This window comes from Parasteatoda tepidariorum, chromosome 5, assembly GCF_043381705.1.
Source record: "Parasteatoda tepidariorum isolate YZ-2023 chromosome 5, CAS_Ptep_4.0, whole genome shotgun sequence".
Taxonomy (NCBI): domain Eukaryota; kingdom Metazoa; phylum Arthropoda; class Arachnida; order Araneae; family Theridiidae; genus Parasteatoda; species Parasteatoda tepidariorum.
Genome location: NC_092208.1, coordinates 75083972 through 75106095, shown reverse-complemented (window position 1 = coordinate 75106095; position 22124 = coordinate 75083972). Strand labels below are relative to the sequence as shown.

Here is a 22124-nt window from a genome sequence, read left to right as displayed (position 1 = left end):
AAGTGCGTTTTTAAAGCAATTAATAGATGGAAATCCAGAGTGCGTAAAAACACTTTTCAAATATCAGTTTTTCATTTAAGCATCCTGAAAAATCTTTAATGATTTAGAAACAATCTTTATATCTCCCGCACTTTCCTGTCTTTTTAAATTTCCGTCCACTTCCTCCAAACTTATATGATTTTTCCTAAGGGGAAAAAATCGATTAACTCATGTGGAGGGCGCTGTAGTCAACAGCGATGCGTTTGTAGAACCAAATTGAAGAGTAAAGACCCTTGTCCGAATATCGCGTTCAGTAGGACGCCATGTTACAGACAGACAAGACGTGCTTGGCTCGTCAAGTTCATCTCCTCCTCACTAACCAAACGTGCTTCGCTTGGTTGCCGCGGTTCCAGTTTTGTTTTTAATGCCGCTGTCAAAAAAACTCTTCCGTGTTTCTTTCAAAACTGCAGACGATTTTATTGAGATACAAAGAATCGTTTTTTAGAATAATATTGCGTTGCCAAATAAAAGTGGTTAAATAAGAAGATGTGAAAATTGTTCGAAAGGTAAGATAGAATAATTTTTCTTTTGTTTCTTTCGTTCTTTTTTTTTTTTTTTTTTTTTTTTTTTTTTTTTTTTTTTTTTTTTTTTTTTTTTTTTTTTTTTTNTTTTTTTTTTTTTTGGCACTGTTATTGACATGGCATCGGAAGGCTTGTCAACGCGTGAGTCACTAACTCGTGGGTTGTTCTATGCCTCCCACTTTGCGTAATGATTAAATTTGTTCTCCACCCTCATTTTTTTTTGCCGTTTTTCTTTTTATTTTTTTTCTAGCTGTTATTCATCTTCGTTGCAAAAATTAAAGAAAGTTAAATATATCAGTAATAATTTTTAATTGCTCTTTCATATTAAATTTGGAAAAATATTTAAGTTATTAAAAGACAAGAATCTATTAATACATTTATTTTGCCAATGGAACGTTACCCTGTCAATTTAACTTTTTAATTTTCTTTTAAGCGCAAAAATTAAGGTATATTTATTTTATTTATTAATTTTAAAATAATATAATTATTTTCTAGCAAATGCACTGTATTTTTTTCGTCTTATTTTTTAAATGGATTGAACAAATTTGGAAAACTATTCTTAAAATTCAGGAATATATATATAAATTTTTGATTGCAGTGGAATATTATCCTGTAATATTTTTGTTATTTTCTAAATGCATTAAACTTTTTAATTTTCATTTAATTGGAAAAGTTATTGGATTTATTCTGAATTATTAATTTTAAATAACCAAATGATTTTCTAACAAATTGTACACTTAGTTTAATTTCGAAGTATGTCGGGTGAAGATGGATGACTTATCGAATTTGCAAAATTCTCCTCTTAAACTTTTAGAAAAATTATCTCGGATGTGCATGCAGGCAAGAATGTAAGAGGACGATTAAAAAATCAAATATTCTAAAATTTTGCAGTTGTGTTTCATCAATAACTAAATAAGGTATAAAAAAATTATCTAGAAATGTATGTTTACGGTGGTTGTTACAAAACACCCTGAATAAATATTTTACCATAGTGTGCATTTTTAAATGAAATTTTTTATTCTTCCACTCTGGTTCTAAATATTTTCATAAATAGAGATTTTACTAAATTCACATCGACTTTGTTACGATTATTTTCTTTTACTTATTGATTTAGTGTACGTATACAATACTTAGCTAAAAGCAATTATACTGAAATATTTGTCAAAAAAATTGTAGAAACCAATTTAATTTTCATGTGCTTCAAAATATAAAAAAAATAAATAAATTGATGATTCGTGGTCAAGTTTTGACGACATTTAAAGTTTCATGATTAATACCTTTATAATGAATGCGAAGTAAACATTTTTTTCACCGTTTAATATGTTATGTATCTAAATATTTATGAAGAAATTGTCAATGGGATATAATGCATGAGCTATATTCTTTTGTTAAATAAAAAATCAAGAAGTTATTACGAGTTTAATATCCAACTCATAATTAAATACTTATTCAGGGGAAAAAAGGACTTAAAAAACCTACGTATATTATATTTTTGAATGGTCCGATTTTCCTAAGAGGTTTTTTATTCAAATTTTCTAAAAGTTAAATTTTTTTTAGGATTTTCATATTGTGTGATATAGGTGCAAGTTTATTCATCGCCCCAAATATTAAGCTCTAAATTTGCAATTAGCAATGTATGTCATATTTTCTATTCCATTAATTATACTATAAATAGGGGCCTATAAATTATGCAGAAATATTTTTAAATTTCTGCAACAAAATCATCTGGACAATGTGTGGATAATCTAGGGAATAGAGGAGAAAAAAAACTTAATTTAAAAAGAAATGCATTTTTCATTTTCCTTCTTGTTTTAATTGTAATTTTTCAATCATTAATTTAAGAGCTGCGGTGGCTCAGGGCGTTCGTCTCACAATGAGGTGACCCAGGTTCGAATCCCAGAAGGAACTGATTGGTACGAACTCTACTTTATTAAGTGCAGTGCTGACTTAAAATATCCTCAGTGGATCACGGGTTACAATCCTCTTGCCATCGGGCTGACCATGAGATATTTTGATGGTTTTCCTCTCCATCCCTCCAGAGAAAATGGGAGTTAATTCCATCAAAAAGTCCTCCAAGAAGGCAAATTTATCCCAATACTTGACCCAATAGGAGCCGAGGTGGCTCAGGGGATAGAGTTAGCCTTCCTTAGGATCGAATCCCAGCGATAGCTGGTTGAAACGAATTCCACAACCGACTAGCCCCAACTAAAATGCAGACGTAAAATAATCTCAGCGGACGGATCATGGTTTAGAGTCCCCTTACCGTAAGGCTAACTACGATAAGTTTTCGTGGTTTTCCTCTCCATGTAACGCAAATGCGGGTTAGTTCCATCAAAAAATCCCCTACGAAGGCAAATTTCTCCCAATACTTGATCTAGCAGTTCCCTTGTTTTCTGCATTAGGTTCAAAATTGCAAGGCTAAGAAATTGAATATTTGTTATTGTACATTCAAATTGGGTCAGCTGTTAAACGACGGTTATAAATACTTGATCGAGGAGTTCCCTTGTCTTTTGGATTGGGTTCAAAATTACAAGGCTAAGGAGTTGAGCATTGGTAGTCGTAAACTCAAAATCAACTTCAACGACTGTTATAAAAAAATATTACAGTAAGAACCATGATGGCTCAGGGGATTGAGCGTTCGCCACTCAATGAGGTGACCCAGGTTCGAATGGCTGATGCGATGGCTGGTTGATACGACTTCTGTACCCAGTTCTATGATCATAGTACTGAAGTAAAATATATTCCCCCATGCTAGACGGATTATGGGTTAGAGTTCCCTTACCGTCATGCCAATCGTGGAAGGTTTTGAGAGTTTTCCTCTCCATGTAACGCAAATGCGGGTTAGTTCTATCAAAAAGTCCTCCACGAAGGCAAACTTCTCCCAATTATTGATCTTGGAGTTCCCTTGTCTTCTGGATTGGATTCCGAATTACAGTGCTACGGAAGTTGAACATTGGTAGTCGTATATTCAAATTCGGATTGGCTGTTCAACGACTGCTATAAAATAAAAAAAATATTTATTGTAAAAATTTTAACTAAGTTGTTTTATATACCCGTATTAGCGATTATTAAAATGAGGTTGCTTTAGAAACTGGACATTTCCTCAAACGTTGTATTTGTTTTGTCAAAATTTGACAGTACGAAGATTCATCTCTTCTGACACTACTGTATTAGGCAGCATTGAACAGCACTTGCAGCATTACTTTCTGGAAACCTCTTTGACTTCTGAATTCTAGATTTGGAGTAGCTAATGTGTTATAAATTTTCAGTAATTGCTTTTCTGTGTCATACTTTAAAAATCTGTTTTGCAGTTAACTAAAAGCGTTACTCCCGAAAAGCTAACGAAATGTGACGTTTAGCTTAGCACTCTAATAGCTAACGTCGCTAAGCTCAATCCACTTATGAATAGTGAGGCTAAGTTTGATGAGGGTAGCACTTTCAAAGAACCATTCAAATAATTAGTTCTCTTTCTCGTAGCGAAATTTTAATGACACTTGCGACCATAAATAATTATTGAAAGTTTGTAAATTATGTAAAGTTCTATCTAATCACAATATTAAAAATTGTTATAGTATATAATAAATTAATATTACAATAAATTAATATTACAATAAATTAATTAATAATAATAGCATTATTATAAATTAGTGATAACTATCTTTACTTAGAAATGTCATATAAAAATACAACGGAAAAAATTTAATTCTTGCAATTAATATTAAATTATAATACATTAAAACGTTTAACAATGTTTAAAAAATATTGTGATTGTAATATAATTCGATGCTTTAATAGTTATGATAAATTTAGTTAAGAAATTAGTGAAATAATTTTAATCTTGTTTCCTAAACTAATCGTTAAAAGCAAAGTATTATTTTAGTAATGTAATCATTTTTCAATAATGAATAATATTTTGAATTGATTAAAAAAAATGACAAAAGATTTAAACGATGTTTTAGAAAATGTTTTAAGATGTTAAAAATTTGTTATGGTTAATGGTAAATATGGTTAATGAAAATTTTGACCACTTTCCAGCTAGCTAGAGTATTCAAATTTCAACAGGTGTCCCATGCTTGATAACAATATAAGTTACAATTGTTTCCTAATTATTGCAAGCAAAATTTATCTCCATTTTTTTGAAATTTCGACCACTTCTGACATTTGATTAAAAAGGAAAAAAGCAATTAAATGGAATAAAATTTTTAAAAAGTTTTTTAAAGAAGAAAATATTTAAGTTTTTAACGTACCTTAAGTGGAAAACGTAGAGTATTTTATTTTCCTAATTAACTACTATTAGCATCTACGTAAAATGTCTCCGTCTTCCGATGATAATGCATCCAACGTTTTTCGTTTTGGGGGTTATAAAAATTTAAATGTTTTCTCTTTTTAAGATTTTGATCAAAATTGAATTATTTTTACTTTCAATTCACTTCTTTTTTAAACTTTTTTTATTTATTTAAGTATTAGTCAGTATTTTCGAGGATGTTTCAGTTATTTTTATTGTTATATTCATTTCTATAAAAATTTGAATTAATATTTGATTTAGAACTCTTCCAAAGTTTGATATGAATTTTTTGATGAAGTGTTTTAAAAAATTGATAAATCAAAAGAACATTCTTAGTTTATAATTGAAATTTTTTCTATTATCTCACATTATCAAAATTATATTTCCTTCTTATTGTTTTATTTTTTATTTCGGTTGCAATTATTAACTACGGAATTGCAAATGGAATGTTTAGAATAGTTTACTTAACAGCTATGTTTGCTCATGTTAAATGTTTCCACATTTTACATTGGAACATTTCTGATAAAGATATATTTACTTATCATTGGTGCATTTCTTTCTTGATTAGAGTCAGAAATGAAATATATGAAGAAAAAAAAACGACTAAGTTAAAAAAAAAAAAAAAGAACATTACGGTATAGGATTTAAGTAATCATCCGCGACTGCATATAATTTCGTTTTATTTCGTTCGTAAAGTTCGCTTTCGTTATTATTACAAATATACTTTTGAAAAAAATTAAAAGCTGTTAAAAGTTAAACACGATAGTTAGAAATTTAATTCGCAATTATGAAATTCGTTTATCCGAACATAATTCCCTGCAAGAAATATATTTATTTATAATTTTTTAATTATTTTATTTAATTGTAGTCTAAAATTTTTTGAATTGTAAAGGCATAAAATTTTTTACACCATTTCAAGGAATGTAACTTTTTTGGCAAAATATAAAATTTAAGCGAAATCGGTGGAATCGTCTCTGAAAAATCGAATTATGAATCAGTCCAATATTTAAAATTCGTCTTTACAGGAATTACTAATTAATTAGCTCTGCACTAATTAATTAACAAATTTAAGATTAGGTGATTGAACCATTAAATATTGAGTCTAGTACGAGAAAATACGCTCACTAGTTATTCAGGGTTTTTACTTATTTGTTTTGCATACCGAATGCCTGATATGACACGAAGAGCTAAAGGCGTATTTTAACACTCTTGAAAAATCATTAATAAAAAGTTTAGACCAGTGTTGAACCTTTTTACTATTTTATGTACTACGTTCAAAGTTTTCAGATAAATAAGTCTACGTACATACAATCGAAATTTAATATTATCAAAAAATTTACAATACACTTTCTTCTTCGTCTTCCATTTATTTATTTTTAAATCTGCCTTTGGCTACCTTGGCATCATATTGTGCCATGTATCTTTCCGGAGAAAGTTACTTGTTTTTGAAAGGATTTAAAATGTGGTAATGACGACAATGTAAATGCTTCTCACGTTCCGCTAAAAATAGATTTTTTTTTCTCGAGGAATTTAAAAAGCAAAAAACAATTCATGTTAAACGAGGTTGAACTAATATGAGTGCAGTTTAATGAGCAATTAAATTTAATTTTTACTCATTTTTAAAGAAATTACTAGATAAAAATATATAATCAATTGTTGTAGCATTGCTAATAAATTGTTGGTTACCTTTTTATATTTGACACAGCTCAAAATGCGTGTTTAAGAAAATGGACACAACTCAAAATGCATTTTTAAAAGAGGCCTCGAAACGCACGTTTAAGAAAATGAACACTGTTCAAAATGCATATTTAAGAAAATGGATACAGCTCAAAATGCCTGTTTAAGAAAAGGGATACAGCTCAAAATGTGTATTTACAAAAATAGACGTAGCTCAAAATGCATGGTAAGTAAAATGGACACAGTTCGAAATAGGTGTTTAAAAAAATGAACACAGATCGAAATACATGTTTAAGAAAAGGCACTCAGCTCAAAATGCTAGTTTAAGAAAATGGACACTGCTCTAAATGCATATTTAAGAAAATGGATACAGCTCAAAATGCATGTTTAAGAAAATGGATACAGCTCAAAATGTATGTTTAAGAAAATGGACACAGATCAAAATAACTATTTAAGAAAAGGGACACAGCTATTTAAGGAAATGAACATAGCATTTGATTCCGCTTTTCGAACTTCTTTTATAAAAATTGCTAATTTTCTTTTTCTCTTAAAGAATATACTAATGGAACCAAAGCAATTCGTAACGTGTTGTCGTCCATTTTGCCTAAATCTCTAAGTGCATATTTTTAAAAAAAACTATTCTTTTTTAATAGATTTTAAAAGTCAATGGTTATTTTCACAAGAGTGTCACGTGTCCTAGAAATTTATAATTGTGGAGCTGAATTTATGAATTTAAATTTTTAAAAACCACTGCAGAGGCATATCTGAATAATAAGGAATCACCTGAAAAGTTACATCTGTAATATGCCACACTGTCCCCTAAATCTGGGATTTGGTGACGTAATGATTAAGCTCAGTGTTCAAAGAAGTGCTAATACGAAATTTCTCATTTAATTGTTAAAATTGGGTTGAACATTAAAAAGGTGCATTTTTTTGATGTGTCCATTTCCTTAAACATGCATTTCGAGCTCTGTCCATTTTCCTGAACAAACAATTTGCCTGGAGTTTATTTTCTTAAACTCGCTTTTCTTTCACTTTCACATATTTTGTGCTGTATCCAGATTAAAATTTTCATTTATAAATTGCTGTTAACTGTCCACATTAGTTAATAGCTGGAAATAAAAAATTTTAAAAGAAAAATAATATTTTAAAATTTTTAATGGATAAATAAGATATAAAAATTTCATTCATTTCTAAATTTTATTATTTTTTTTTCCGATTAGTCATATTATTTTTTTAAAAAGTTTTATTGAATAAATAAGATATAAAAAATTTCCTTCATTTCAAAATTTATTTTTTTTCCGAATCGTCATCTTATTTTCTTAAAAAAATTTCTATAATTATGCGCAAACCCAAACGAGTTTAATCCACGAAGATCTATTGAAATCTAACAAAAATTTATGCCACAAATACATATCTTATTTAAGAATTTCAGTTGTTTAAATCCTTAATTCTTCAACAACATTACCATCGGTTTGAAAAATACTCAGAGCAAAGGCTACGTAAAAAAATTAAAAGAACCTTTATCTACTATAATTTATATCAATAACTTCTTCTTATTTCAATATTTTTTCAAAAATTTTATCTCACAAAATGATTGCAAATATGGAACAAGGTATCATGTTAGCCATTAGTTAATAGTGATATAATTTTTTTTTCCTAATGCCTACCTGGATAATGACCTAGGAGGTCATACAGGCACCTGAAGGGCAGATTTGTTGGCAACTCTTTCAGGCGCACCATATTAGGTGGACCAACGTTGCTCCCACAGCAAGGAAAGATAGTACAGAGAAGGAAAGAACATCCATACCTTGCCCGGGATTCGAACTCAGAACCTTTCTAATGCAAGGGCAGTTCCCTAACCCCTACACAGGCCGGTCGGCGTAGTGATATACATTCTTTTGTCTATTTCGCTTTANCAGCCAAAATTTGGGAGCCACGTAAGAGAATTATATATATTAGATCAGAAACACATCATTAAAAGGCAGAATGCTTTGGTGTTTTCAAAACAAAGCAAACGTTGCCACCGGCGGAAAAGAAATACAGCCAAAATTTGGGAGCCACGTAAGAGAATTATATATAATAGATAGCTAGATTTTTATTCATTTTTAAAGAAACTACTAGATAAAAATATATAATCAATTATTGTAGCATTGCTAATAAATTGTTGGTTACCTTTTTATATTTGATACAGCTCAAAATGCATGTTTAAGAAAATGGTCACAACTTAAAATGCATTTTTAAAAAAATGAACATGGTCTCGAAATGCATGTTTAAGAAAATGAACACTGTTCAAAATGCATATTTAAGAAAATGGATACAGCTCAAAATGTCTGTTTAAGAAAAGGGATACAGCTCAAAATGTGTATTTACGAAAATGGACGTAGCTCAAAATGCGTGTTAAATAAAATGGATACAGCTCAAAATGCATGTTTAAGAAAATGGATACAGCTCAAAATGTGTATTTACGAAAATGGACGTAAATGCGTGTTAAAATAAATGGACATAGTTCAAAATAGGTGTTTAAATGAATACAGATCGAAATACGTGTTTAAGAAAATACATGCAGCTCAAAATGCAAGTTTAAGAAAATGGACACAGCTCTAAATGCATATTTAAGAAAATGGATACAGCTCAAAATGTATGTTTAAAAAAATGGACACAGATCAAAATACCTATTTAAGAAAAGGGACACAGCTATCTAAGGAAACGAACATAGCATTTGATTCAGATTTTCAAACTTCTTTTATGAAAATTGCTAATGTTCTTTTTCTCTTAAAGAATATACTAATAGAACCAAATCAATTCGTAATGTGTTGACGTCTGTTTTGCCTAAATCCCTTAGTGCATTTTTTAAAAAAATTATTCTTTTTTGATAGATTTTAAAAGCCATTAGTTGTTTTTACAAGATTGTCACGGGTCCTAGAAATTTATAATTGTGGTACTAAATTTACGAATAAAATTTTTAAAAATCACTAACGAGTTATATCTGAATAATAAGGAATTACCTGAAAAGTTGCATCTGTATTATGCCACACTGTCCCCTAAATCTGGAACTTGGTGACGTAATGATTAAGCTAAGAGTTCTAAAAAGTGCCAATACGAAATTTCTCATTTAATTGTTAAAATTGGGTTGAACATTGAAAAGGAGCAATTTTCGATGTATACTTTTCCTTAAACATGCATTTCGAGCTTTGTCCTTGTTCCTAAACAAACAATTTGGCTGGAGTTTATTTTTTTAAACTCGCATTTCTTTCAATTTCACCCCTTATTCCCTCACCCCTTATTCCCTTCAACCCTTATTCCATTTCCCTTAATTCTTCAACAACATTACCATCGGTTTGAAAAATACTCAGAGCAAAGGCTTGGTAAAAAAATTAAAAGGACCTTTATCTACTATAATTTATATCAATAACTTCTTTTAGTTTTAATATTTTTTAAAAATTACATCTCACAAAATGACTGCAAATTTTTGCAAAGATAGAACAAGGAATCATGTTAGCCATTAGTTAGTAGTGATATAATTTTTACCCCCCCAATGCCTACCTGGATAATGATCTAGGTCATACAGGCACCTGAAGGGCAGATTTGCTGGCCACTCTTTCAGGCGCACCATATTAGGTGGTTGCTATCACAGTCTGGACAGATAGTACAGAGAAGGAAGGAACATCCATATCTTGCCCGGGATTCGAACCCAGAACCTTTCTAATGCAGGGGCAGTTCCCTAACCCCTACACAGGCCGGTCGGCGTAGTGATATACATTCTTTTGTCAATTCTGCTTTATCTGTCCTTTCCTTTCTTCGTTCAATTGTAATTTAATAGTTTTTAGGTTCACTATTATTGACCTTATTGATCTCGTATGACCAACATTTTCTTTGTTTGTTTATTCAGTTTTTTGTTAAATCAAAATATACTTCAAGGAAATCCAAAGTACTTCTCGGATCTACATAGAGTTACAAAACTCAAATTGTGAAAACAAGGATTCTGTAAACCATTACATTAGTACATTGGCAAACCAACCATTAAATTGGTTACATTGGTTTGGAGTGTAACCCTTTTCTACAATGGGGTGATTTAGATTGATATTAACTAGTTTGTAAGAACTAATTTGTAATAGTTAACGTTTTTTTTATTTTGCACTCTCTTGTACGGATTGTAGATTATTATTATTATTATTATTGTGGTACCGTTTAAATATTAAGTAAGCATATTTTTTACTTTTTAACTCCCTCTACAAACTTTTTCCCATGCTTACGTAAGATAACAGAAATCCCTTTGTTTTTACTTTGACTTTTGCTGTAGAAATCTAGTTTTAAGAATTTTAGGATTAAGCTCAAAAGATTTTTATTTTTCATATTTAATTTTTCATTTAAAATTTGTAATTTTTCCAATGAAATTTTTTTTAATATTTGAGAAGTTTTTTATATTTTTTGAAACAATTTAAAGATAAGGGAATTTTAATGTCTTACGTAAGCATTGCCCTTTCTCCTTTTTTGTCATAAAAAATAAACAAATAACAAAACCCTAGCTCATTTAGGTGCTTAAGCAATATTTGAACGGTCCCTTTCACCATTTTCAAAAATTGTGAAAATATGCATCTAAACATCTTCTACTCAATCAAATATTTCACTTTCGCATATGCAACTTGAAATTTTATTCTTAAATAAAAATATCGTTCCCAAAATTTTACGCATTCATAAAAAGATTGATAAGGTCACAACTTTAATATTGAAAGAATAACAAACAGAGCCACAAACACCGATTTACTGGCGTAACTATTTCGCGTGATTGAATGATAACTAAGAATAGCTTTGATGCAATCTCTGATGAATTATTAAATTTTATGAGATTGAAAATAAAAATAACAATAATAACAAAAATCCCGTTCGCAAGGTGAGTTACCCTTTTGTATCTTTTCCACTGCATGGCATCTTTTGTCAAAGGGAGAAAAAAAATAGGGAAAAAACCTATCAAACTCCCTAATGTGAAATCAATGTTACCTTAGAAACGTGTATCAAACTGGAAAGGTAACAATTTGTATTTTATTAAATGAGTCTGTAATAAGCCTTTTTATTTCTACGGTGTGCATATCTGAGTGGGATGCGCGAGAACTTTCCCAACAACCAATCAATTCTTATTTTCAGATGATGATAACAAATCGTGTTAGGGCAGGGAAAAGTTTTATCTGAATTCAGCGTAGTAGAACGAAAAAAAGTGATTTTCGAATAAAGAGAATTACTGCGAAATAAAAAGTATTAACCTTTACGGCTGTCTTCTCCCAACGTTAAAGTGTATTCAAAGTTTTCGTTAAGTGTATTTTTTTCGCACAGAAATATAATGTAACTATAGCTTTCAAAGTTTATTTACTGAATCCATTACAGTGGTAGAATAAATTTTCAAACCAAAAAGAAATATTTTTTAAAGATTAAAGGGGAAACCGATTTTAAATGTGCACTATTTATAAAATCGTTTGCTCAAAAAATCAATAATACTTCTTATAATAATTTGGCTTAATATCGTACTCTTCTATCTATTTGTCCTTATTTTTAGCTTCTATTAAAAAATCTTTTAAGAAAACGAAACATTATATTTGAAGCGTAGTTGGGAGTAAAATTACCATTCGATTAAAGAAAAATACTGTGGAATATTAAACTTTACACCTGCATTCAACCAATGTTAGTAGTTAAATTTTGCTTTTTTTTCACTTGAAATATAATATTACTTTAGCTTTCAAACTTTATTTGTGTATGAACTGCGGCTATAGAATTATTAATCACGCAAGAAAAGAATGTTTTATAATGTTTTATTTTATTAAAAAAAGTTTAATGAGAAAACGATCTTGAACGTGCAAAAATTATAAATTAGTTTTCGTTAAAAATCGATAGTATTTCTCGTGATCGTTTGGTTTATCCATCAAGCATTCCAGTCTTTTTTTTCAGTTGAGGATAACAAATTGTATTAGATAAAGAGAAAGTTTAATTTATGTATAAGGTAAGTACTAAATGGTTTTGCATGAAGAGAATTTCTGATAAAAAGTATTACTTTTTACAGCTGTCTTCTCCCATCGTGAAAGTATGAATTATAGGTAAATGTTATTCATATTCCACTCGAAATTTGATTCTATGTATAATTACTACATACAATTTGCTAACTAGTGTGAGCTAATTTATTTATAATCCATGAAAAGCGTTTTTATAGTACCAGATTTAGCTTTAAAAATGTTCAAAATTCGTAAAGAGGAAACGATTCCAAAAGTATATTTCGAATTTACAAAATTGTTCGCTCAAAATATCGCCTTTCTTGCAGCTTTCAAAAGTTAAAACTTTTTCAATTTTGAATTTAATTTAATTTTTTTGATTTTTTGCTTATGAGTGAGTTTGGATTTATCTTTAAAAAATCTGAGCCTGCTCAAGCTCGAAATTATTTAGTATACATTTGATAATCCAATGAGTAAATAAAATATTTCAATAAGTAAATAAAACATAAAAAGAACAAAGAAAAAGGCAAAAAGCATTTGAATAATTAAAAACTGAAATTTCTATGTTAAGTTTGATAGAACATGTTTTGACATGCATGAGCTCGCCTGAGCCCGAATAATATCGAGTCCTTTGTTCTTGGATTGAGCCCATGTTTGCATCTATCGGGAATCCTATGTTATTACTGTTTTAAGAAATTATTAATGATGTAATATTTTAAAAACTGAATATTTATTTTAATGAGTTAAATTAATTAAATTCCATCAACAGATTTTTTTCTCACGCACCAGTGTAGTAAATAATATTTCGTGTTTGACTTTATTAATATTGATTCCCAGGTTTTCTTTACGATAATGTTTTGTCATAAATAAATCCCTTTGTCATAATTTAATTTAGAAGGAGCAACCCCTCTGTCTCTTTGTTACATTTTATTTCGCAGCGCCTTTTTTTTACATTAATCTTGTTACATTTATGAATGCAACTATTTCTTTACTAAGACTCTTGCCTCCATTGAAAATGTAGAAAATATAATGTGATAAAAATTCATAATATTTGTAACATAAGCAGGTTATTGTTCATAATAATCGACAAGTTCTGCTAAATTATTTTGCTGTATTTTATTTAAATTAATCTTTTTATCAAGTGTATGAATAATGCTTAAATATTAGCTATTCATTTTAACGTGTAAATGTAATAAATTGTATAGATATTATCATATAAGGCATAACAATATTTGCAAAAATAAATAATTAAAAAAATAAATTCACATTTAAAAATATGTTTAATTAATACGCAATTTACTTAATTAAAGAACTCAAATTATAGGCATTATTAAAAAAAAGGGTAAATTCGCTGGACTCGTTATATCATTTTTTTTTTGAAAACAAAATCGATTTTTAAATATTATGCCTATTTAGATTTAATATGACATGTACTACTTACTAAATGGTTCACATCTGACATTTTAATGGTATAGAAATTTAGTAAAAGTTAAAAACTTTTGTAACTTTCCTTTAAACTATCGCAGAAAAAGAAATTTTGTTATTAAAACTTTGACATAATTTCTTTTTAAATGACATAATTTGTTTTCAAAAAAACAATTTTTTCCCACTGAATCTCTTAATCAAGAGAACAAATGGTCTTTAGCGATTCTACTGAAATACCATTTCTGTAATTTATGCCTGCGACGAGAAGTATGGTCAAAACTACCAGAAAATTACTAACTCTAGGGCAAACATCCAAAATGCTCTGCAAATTTTAACGAAGCCATTTTTGGTTACATTAAAATATGGCTTTATAATATGTGATAAAATTTGGTAAATGTGGTGTTATTTGTAAATATATCATGATACCTTAGAGCATGGCATCAAAACCATTTACTTGGTTAAATTTTAATTTTCAGTTTTGTATTTTTTACTAAATGTGTGGTAATAAAAACCATAATTTTGAAAACCAGAATTTTCCGGTAATCCATTACCATATGAACGGGAAAATGAAATAATAATGGTTTAAATGTCGTATATTTTGGTTTCATTAACAGAATTGGAATTTGTTGCCAAAAATATCATTACCATAGAGTAGGGTAATTATAATAGAATTTTTTTTCTCCGTGGTTAAAAGGGGCCCTTTTTCTTAAAATTTTGATAAACCATAAATTCATTTCAAAATATCGTGACAAGGAATACTTATATTTAAAATTTATTATTCTTTGCAGAAAATTTTCAAATATATACAAATAGTTTTATTTAATTCAAAATTTTAAAGTGGCTTCTCAGTGGGGACACAAAAGGGTGAAAAATTTTGACATCAATAAATTTATTGAAGAATATTGAATACGTAAATTATGTATTTTCTTTTCGGAGTGAATTTTGTTGATTTTTGGGTTCTGCATACAGGATGTTCCGTATTGACCGCCTTCTATATACATTCTTCTAAAATACTTGTACAAAATGGAGCCAAAGAGGTATACTTGATGGGGGGCCGCAAAATGTTTTTTTAACCTAAAGAAAAAAAAATGCTATCGAAATATAGCTAATTACTATAGCGGAAAGCGAGACTGAAAACATTAATATTGATTAGTTTGCCTAAGAAAACAATGCTGTTATTCAATAGTGTTTCAAGATGTTAAACTCGTTTTGCTGTTTTTATTCCACCTTCTGCATTAGTGATTCGACAGAAATTTGATAGTCTTTATTTTCCCCCCTCTTAAATACTAATTTAAGATCTGTTTTGAAAAAATTTTTTTAATTTTATTTTTTGATAAGAATTCTTAAAATGAATAGTCATGATAGAACACTCTGTATATGTTAACAAATAACTATATATACTTTTCTGCGAATTATTTAATTAAGAAATCAGACTGAATAAAAATGTAATTATTGATATACTTCTTAAAGTTATTTTTAAGGTGTAGAAATTCTGTGTATTGGAAAGATTCGACAATGTTTTTACATAAATAATCAAATATTTGTCTTTTGATAAACACTGAAAAAATACTGAACAATAATTTAACCATGGAGTATTAATTTAGGATATTATTAATAGGGAGCAAATATTTGCATAAAATAAGTAAGATTCTATACAATGTAAGAAAGTTCGAATCAAATTACGGTAAAAAATACCGGCACTCAGGACGCCGATACTTTTTCCCGTAAAATAAATTTTTATTGCAACATGATACGGAACAAAAATTCCGACACACGTAATTTTTACAGTAATAATTACAGTGAAATCACTGAATCACTATAATTAAGCAAATATTTCTTTAGAAAGACGGATTTTACGGATGATGCACCCATAGTGCCAGTACTCTATACCGTAATTTGCTCCGGAATTTTTACAGTGTACTGATGTATTGGTATGTATACATTTTCAATTATAGATTCACTTCTTTGTTTTATATAAGCCAAATTCTATACTTTTTTAAAAATTTAAATGCTAAGTAGTATATAAGGTGATACAATTAGCACAGTGTTGAAAAATATGTATTTATTTGCTAATCATTTTTTACGATTTTTTCTTTGTCAAATTTTATCAGAAGTGAATCAGATAAAAGTTGTTTGTACTTTAATCCTTATCTGATGCCTTATTTATTTTTTCGTTTTCAATGGAAATGGATGTTTATTTATAAATAGAATGAGTACTGAAGTAGGAAAAGGTCAACGATCGAAACAATGTTGATTTCCTGAAATATTTACTTAACATTCGTTTCTATACAGAATCTTACAAAAAGCTAAGTATATTTTTAATTTATTTATCCACTGTTACTTGTGTTTTTTCCCTTGATAAGCCTTGATTCATTTCGTACTGTTGTATTTTAAAGAATAAAAAAGATGCTAATTATTTATAGAAAGTTTAACGGACAAAGTAAACGGGATTTATGTTTCTGATATGCAAAGTTCCCCAAAGAATAATTAGAATAGATGTGTTTAACACTTTTCATTTTAATGTCACGAAACTTAATTAAATATAATTTATTAATAAGCATAGTCATAGATAAAAAAAAATATTAACACGCCTTATAAAAAAATACGGAAATTATTGTAACACATTACTTCTTCGAAAAAAAAATGTTATTTGCTTTAAAGTAAATATTTTTGTTTTTTATTTATAATAACGTATTTTCTTCTTAGGATATTTCTTGAAAAAAGTATAAAACAGAAGTTGATTTTTAATTTTTTAAGAAGTTGAATTAATGGGTTCGAGCTTCGCCTAAGACAACATTAATTCATTATGTTTATCACTTAGTCAAACTGAGCTTTTAAATATTTCTTTTTTTTGTTGTTATTTTGAAGATAATTTTACAAGGAATATATTAAATAACAAATTTGCTATATGTGGCTATCTAAAAATAATATCAACGTAATCATTGTTTTCACAGGAGTATTGATTTTTTTAAATTTTTTTTTATTCTTTTGGGTATCTATTTAAATTTTAGTTTTTACAATTACTTGAATAAGTTGGTAAATATATTTTCCACGTTTGTTAGTACACCACTGAAGTTCAATTATTGCGCTGTGTTTGTTTCTTGAAATTTTAACATTCATTTTAACCTTCAAAAATTAAAAAAAAAAAAACCTTTTTTATGTGTTAATTGAAGAGTGTGAGGAAATCGAAGAAAGACTTTTTTGAAACTACTCAGATTTTTCGGGGTAAGATGGTAATATATTTTTATCTTATTAAACTACAGACTATTATTATTTTTTGGTGTCAAATCTTTATACCTAGCAGATCTTTGCGAATGAAGTAATAAGAGAAAAATCTTAGAGCATTTCTTGAGTGAAAATGGTTTGAAGTGCTTTAGTCAACAGTTAGCAAGCAACTTTAGCAACCTATCAATTTTGACAGCAGATTGAAACGCTACAGTTTGAACAGTTTAAAAGATAACTCTAATTTTCTGTATTTATTTCGCACTTATCTTCATTTATTTATGCACTTATTTTTGGTGTGTGGTTATTTATTCAGCTTCACATTAATTTACTTCGTTTTAATTTTTTTAATACTTTATTGAAAGAGCCGTGTTGGCTTAGGGCAGTGTTTCCCAAAGTGTGGTACGCGTACCCCCAGGGGTACGGGAACTGTTTAGCGGGGATACGCGTTCTTAAGCGAAATATCTTGCAACAAACGAAAATTTCAAAAAAATTTATTTGAAAACAAAGCTAGCCATGAAAATTTACGAATGCGTATTTTTCTATTGGCTATTTTTTGCAGAGTTAACAGCTAATAATTAGTGGGTGATGTCAACAGATAGTTGTGATTTTTATTTTTGTGCAATTTCTTCATAGTAAAGATTTGTAATAAATTCTACTTATTTTGATTATTTTTATAAAATATAATATTTATCCCTAACATAGAATATGGATGGTTGGTTAGTATCTAAAAAACTTTTGAACCAAAAACGAAAAATGTCTTTAAAAGAATACATTAATTTTTTTATTAGTGGTACACTGAGTTACGAAAAATTTAGAAAGGGTACGCAAAAGTCATAAGTTTGGGAAACACTGGCTATGGGGATAGAGCGTGCGTCTTATAATGAGGTGAACCTGATTCGAACCCCAACGATGGCTGGTCGATACGAATTCTGCTCCCAGCTCGCATCAACCACAGTGCTGAAGTAAAATGTCCTCAGTGGTAGATGGATCATGGGTTAGAGTCCCCTTTCAGTCAGGCTAACCATGGAAGATTTTCGTGGTTTACTTCTCCATGTAATGCGGGTTAGTTCCATCAAACAGTCCTCCACGAAGGCAAATTTCTCCCAATAATTGATGCAAGAGTTCCCTTGTCTTCTTTCGTAAACCTAAAAAATTGGATCAGCTGTTCAATGACGGTTATAAAATGAAGTAATTTATTAAAAGGCCATATGGCCCATGGGATAGAGTGTTTTCCTCTCAATGAGGTAACCGTGGTTGGAATCCAAGCTGTGGCTGGTTAATACGAGTTCTACTCCCGGCTCGCACCGACCACAGTGCTGACGTAAAATATCCTCAGTAGTATTTTGGGATCATAGGTTAGAATCCTCTTGTCATGGTCTTAACTGTGGGATGTTTTCGTGGTTTTCCTCATCAGTTAATGCTAATGTGGATCAGCTCTATAAAAAAGTCCACCACGAAGGACACTTTGTCCCAATGCTTGACCCGGACCTCCCTTGTCTTCTGGACTGAATTCAAAATTACATGGATGGGGAGTTGAGCATTGATAACCGTAAATTTAGTATCGGGTTGGCTGTTGAACGCCGATTTTAAAAAAGAAATGAAAAAAAAAAACTTTATTGAGCTGTTATTTTGTATATCCCGAGCTGAACAATTGCTGATAGCATATTTCATGATACTGTAATGCTAAAGATGCCTTACATAAACCCTATACGCCGCTGTCTATGTTTTTTTGGTTTGCTTTTGCAGTTTTCAATCTAACAATTAAATAACAGAAAAGGACTGATCACGTGGTGTTTGTATGTGTAAAAGAAAAAATCTTGTAAAATTTTATTGTTCATTAGTAGAAACAAATTAATGAAGTGTAGCGAAGAGAAAAAAAATATTATCGGAAATGGTGCAAAGAAATATTATCTAACCGGATCAATTCGTCACTTTAACAAGATGATTTTTCCGGATCTCGATTTCCGAATTCTTTTCGATGGTTATTTCTTTTTTTTTTTTTGGAGTAATGAGAATATTTTCTTGCGTATGAGGAGATTACGTTCGCATCGAATTTGTCTCGTTTCATTCTGCAATAATTTGCTTGAGCTGATTCGTTTTGAATCATAATATCGTACAAATACTCTTCAATTTTAATATGGTGATGAATTGAACCATATTAGTGTGCAAATTAATCTTTATTAAATTTAAATATCCGTTACGATGTAAATACCCATCACTAAAAAAATTATGATTTCTTCGAATAAAATGTTCAACAACTCTAAAAATTGCCTAAAGGGACACTTTATTTCAGGTTGACTTCAAAACTAGCGTTCGTATGCAAATTTAAGGGGAGTCCGTAGGGCATGTATCAATAATGCTAAAACCGACCTTTCTCGATGTACTTTTTCTAAGAAACCACTCATGATATCCCTTTGAAATATATTGGGAATACTTGAAATTATATCAGTTATATGCTTTGATGATGTTTTAGCGTTAAATGGAATACTTTTTGAGTTATGAAAGATTTTTGATGAATTTTTTTAAAAAAAATTAAAAGTTCTCAGTTCATAATTTTTAAAAAAGAAATTCTACCAAAGATATGTATTAACAGTTTTTACAGTGTAAACATTAATTTGTAAATATTCTGTGAAAAAAAAACTGAAGCAATATCTTATTTAGGTACATAGAAAAAGGTCAGGTTTAGCATTATTGGTATATGCCCTACCGATTCCCCTTAAAGTTTATAATTTAAATTTAAACACTTACAATTAAATAAGCGTTCACCAAACTCTCACGTTTTCCCCTACGAGAAGTATTTTCACTTCCGTTACCACCAATGATGACATTCTTTGAATATCGCCAATAGTTTGTTTACAAATCAGAAATGGTAAGTTTGTTGCTTTATTCTACTCTAATATTCATCAAGAGAGACAATAATTCACCGTTAAAATATGTTTTTTTAGTTGTGTAATAAAGATAGTTATATTTTAATTTTTAAATCACTGCGAACTGTGTTAAATGATTTTATAATGTATATTTTCGATCCGCTTCAGTTCTGTTAAGCCTATTTCGAATTCGTCTTTATGTTCTCTCTGTGCCACACGCGTATGTTTGATCTACAAACTAACTTTATTGCTGAAATTAGTGTATCTAAATTAACGATTCTTACTTTATATTGTAAAAATAACTTCTGCAAGTTTTTCTATTGCATGTCATTTATTTCAATTTAAATTTTTTTTATTTCAATTACTTAATATAGACTAAAAATTTCAATTTTTCAAAGAAGAATTAGTTTTAATAATTGATTTCTGCTTGGACTCTTGTGCCGGCCGTGGTTGCTTCGCAACTGCGGGACATCAGTCGTTTGGCGTATGGGCATATTTGCCTGGGTCGCGATGCAAATTTCCTTAATAATTGATTTAATTGCTTAAGATTTTACACTAGAGCACATTTTAAATGGGTTTTACTTAGTAGCGAGCCTGGCGGCGAGCATGGTTTACAAAGGGAACCATATATTTTCTGCAATCTTCATACTGCGTATAATTGATCTATGTTATCGTTCAAATTGAACCAACTTAAATTTGATTACACTATTTAATGGTTGAATAGAAACATTGTCCAACTTAACACAGTAATAAGTTACGATATTATGGTTCATGGTCTTAATTTGTACCAATTTTTCTGAGAGTGTAGTTGGGCATCAATGATAAGCAACTGTGATGCTGTTTGAAGTAATTTGTTTCTTTGATATATTTTTTATGAATATTTTATGTTATTTTAATGATGAAATTAATTAAAAGCAGTTTGTTAATAAATAAACTATTAACCTCATTATTGTGCGTAATTATCGTTTTACATTCTAAAAAATTCTCGTCTGAATCTAAATGAGTGTTGAAGCAGTAGATAAACTTTAAAATATAGCAAAAAATATTTAATTTTCCTATTTCTTCCAAGATTTTATTTAAAGAAGCAAAACTATTTCGCTTACATTGAAAAAACAAAGTGTTGTAAATTACTTTTTTCGGGTAGTTTTATAATGTATTAACTATGTTCCATTTCATTAACTGGGAAAAAAATAAACAACATGGGCAAAACGAAAAAAAAACTTGTTATTTTTTACCCGAACATCGAAAAATTCGACGTTGTTAAAACTAACAAATAATACTTTTCAATTTGAGTTGCTAGTCTTAATTTCAATCTCTCTTAAGCAGCCGTCTCATAGGACTGATTTTTTTTCTCTTTTTTTGTAATCATTTTCTTGAACGAAATGAAAAAGCGAAAAAAATTTCCGCACCAATGCTCATACACGTTTTTTAATTGCTGTTTTTGTTTCTACTAATTTCTTCGAACATTTACGAACAGTTTAACTGTGATATTCCTTCCTCGTCTAACTCCGAAACAGTTTAAAACTTGGCGCTTAAGTTTTTTTTCATTAAAAAAGTGCTTTTAACACTCTTGGGAAAAGTAGAGAAGTTAGAAAGATTAATAAAGCTGAAAAAATTTTCCCCATCACGGTTCGTAAAAAAAAAACTGTCTTTAAGCAACTTTCATCGAACTAATGAACGAGAGTTGATTTTTTTTAATGAATGTAAAATGCTGACTAAAATTAACGTGCAGCTCTTTTGTTTTAACAAAAAGTTGAAGGATTTTTGTGGTCTTAGAAAAGCATTATCTCAATTTTCAATAGCGGCCAATACTAATTACTCTTTCAAATTTTTTTATGCTCTTTTGTTCGTAAAAGCGGGAAAAATCGTTTTATAGGGTCAAAAAGAACACCAGGAAAACCTCCTTTTTTAATTCCAAAGCAGTTTTGATTTTTTTAATACCTTTTTTTCGCCTTGCTTTTAGAAGATTTAAAAAAATTGTGCAATATTATCTATCATAAAATACTTTCTAGAAGAATAAGTACGATATAATATTATTGACAACAATTGCATAGTTTTAAAGATAATAAAGAGCTGTTTTTAGATGATATCACACATTTAGTCAATA

At 29.2% G+C, this 22124-nt stretch overlaps 1 protein-coding gene across 1 annotated transcript in view; it reads left to right on the top strand.

The window, feature by feature from the left end:
• The first annotated feature begins 283 nt into the window (after positions 1–283).
• Positions 284–22124, top strand: part of LOC107438948 (rhomboid-related protein 2) — a 303078-nt gene continuing 281237 nt past the window's right edge. Inside the window, exon 1 of the mRNA XM_043042883.2 lies at positions 284–545. The gene's annotated coding sequence lies outside the window, so the exon portion shown is untranslated. The remainder of the gene's footprint in view (positions 546–22124) is intronic.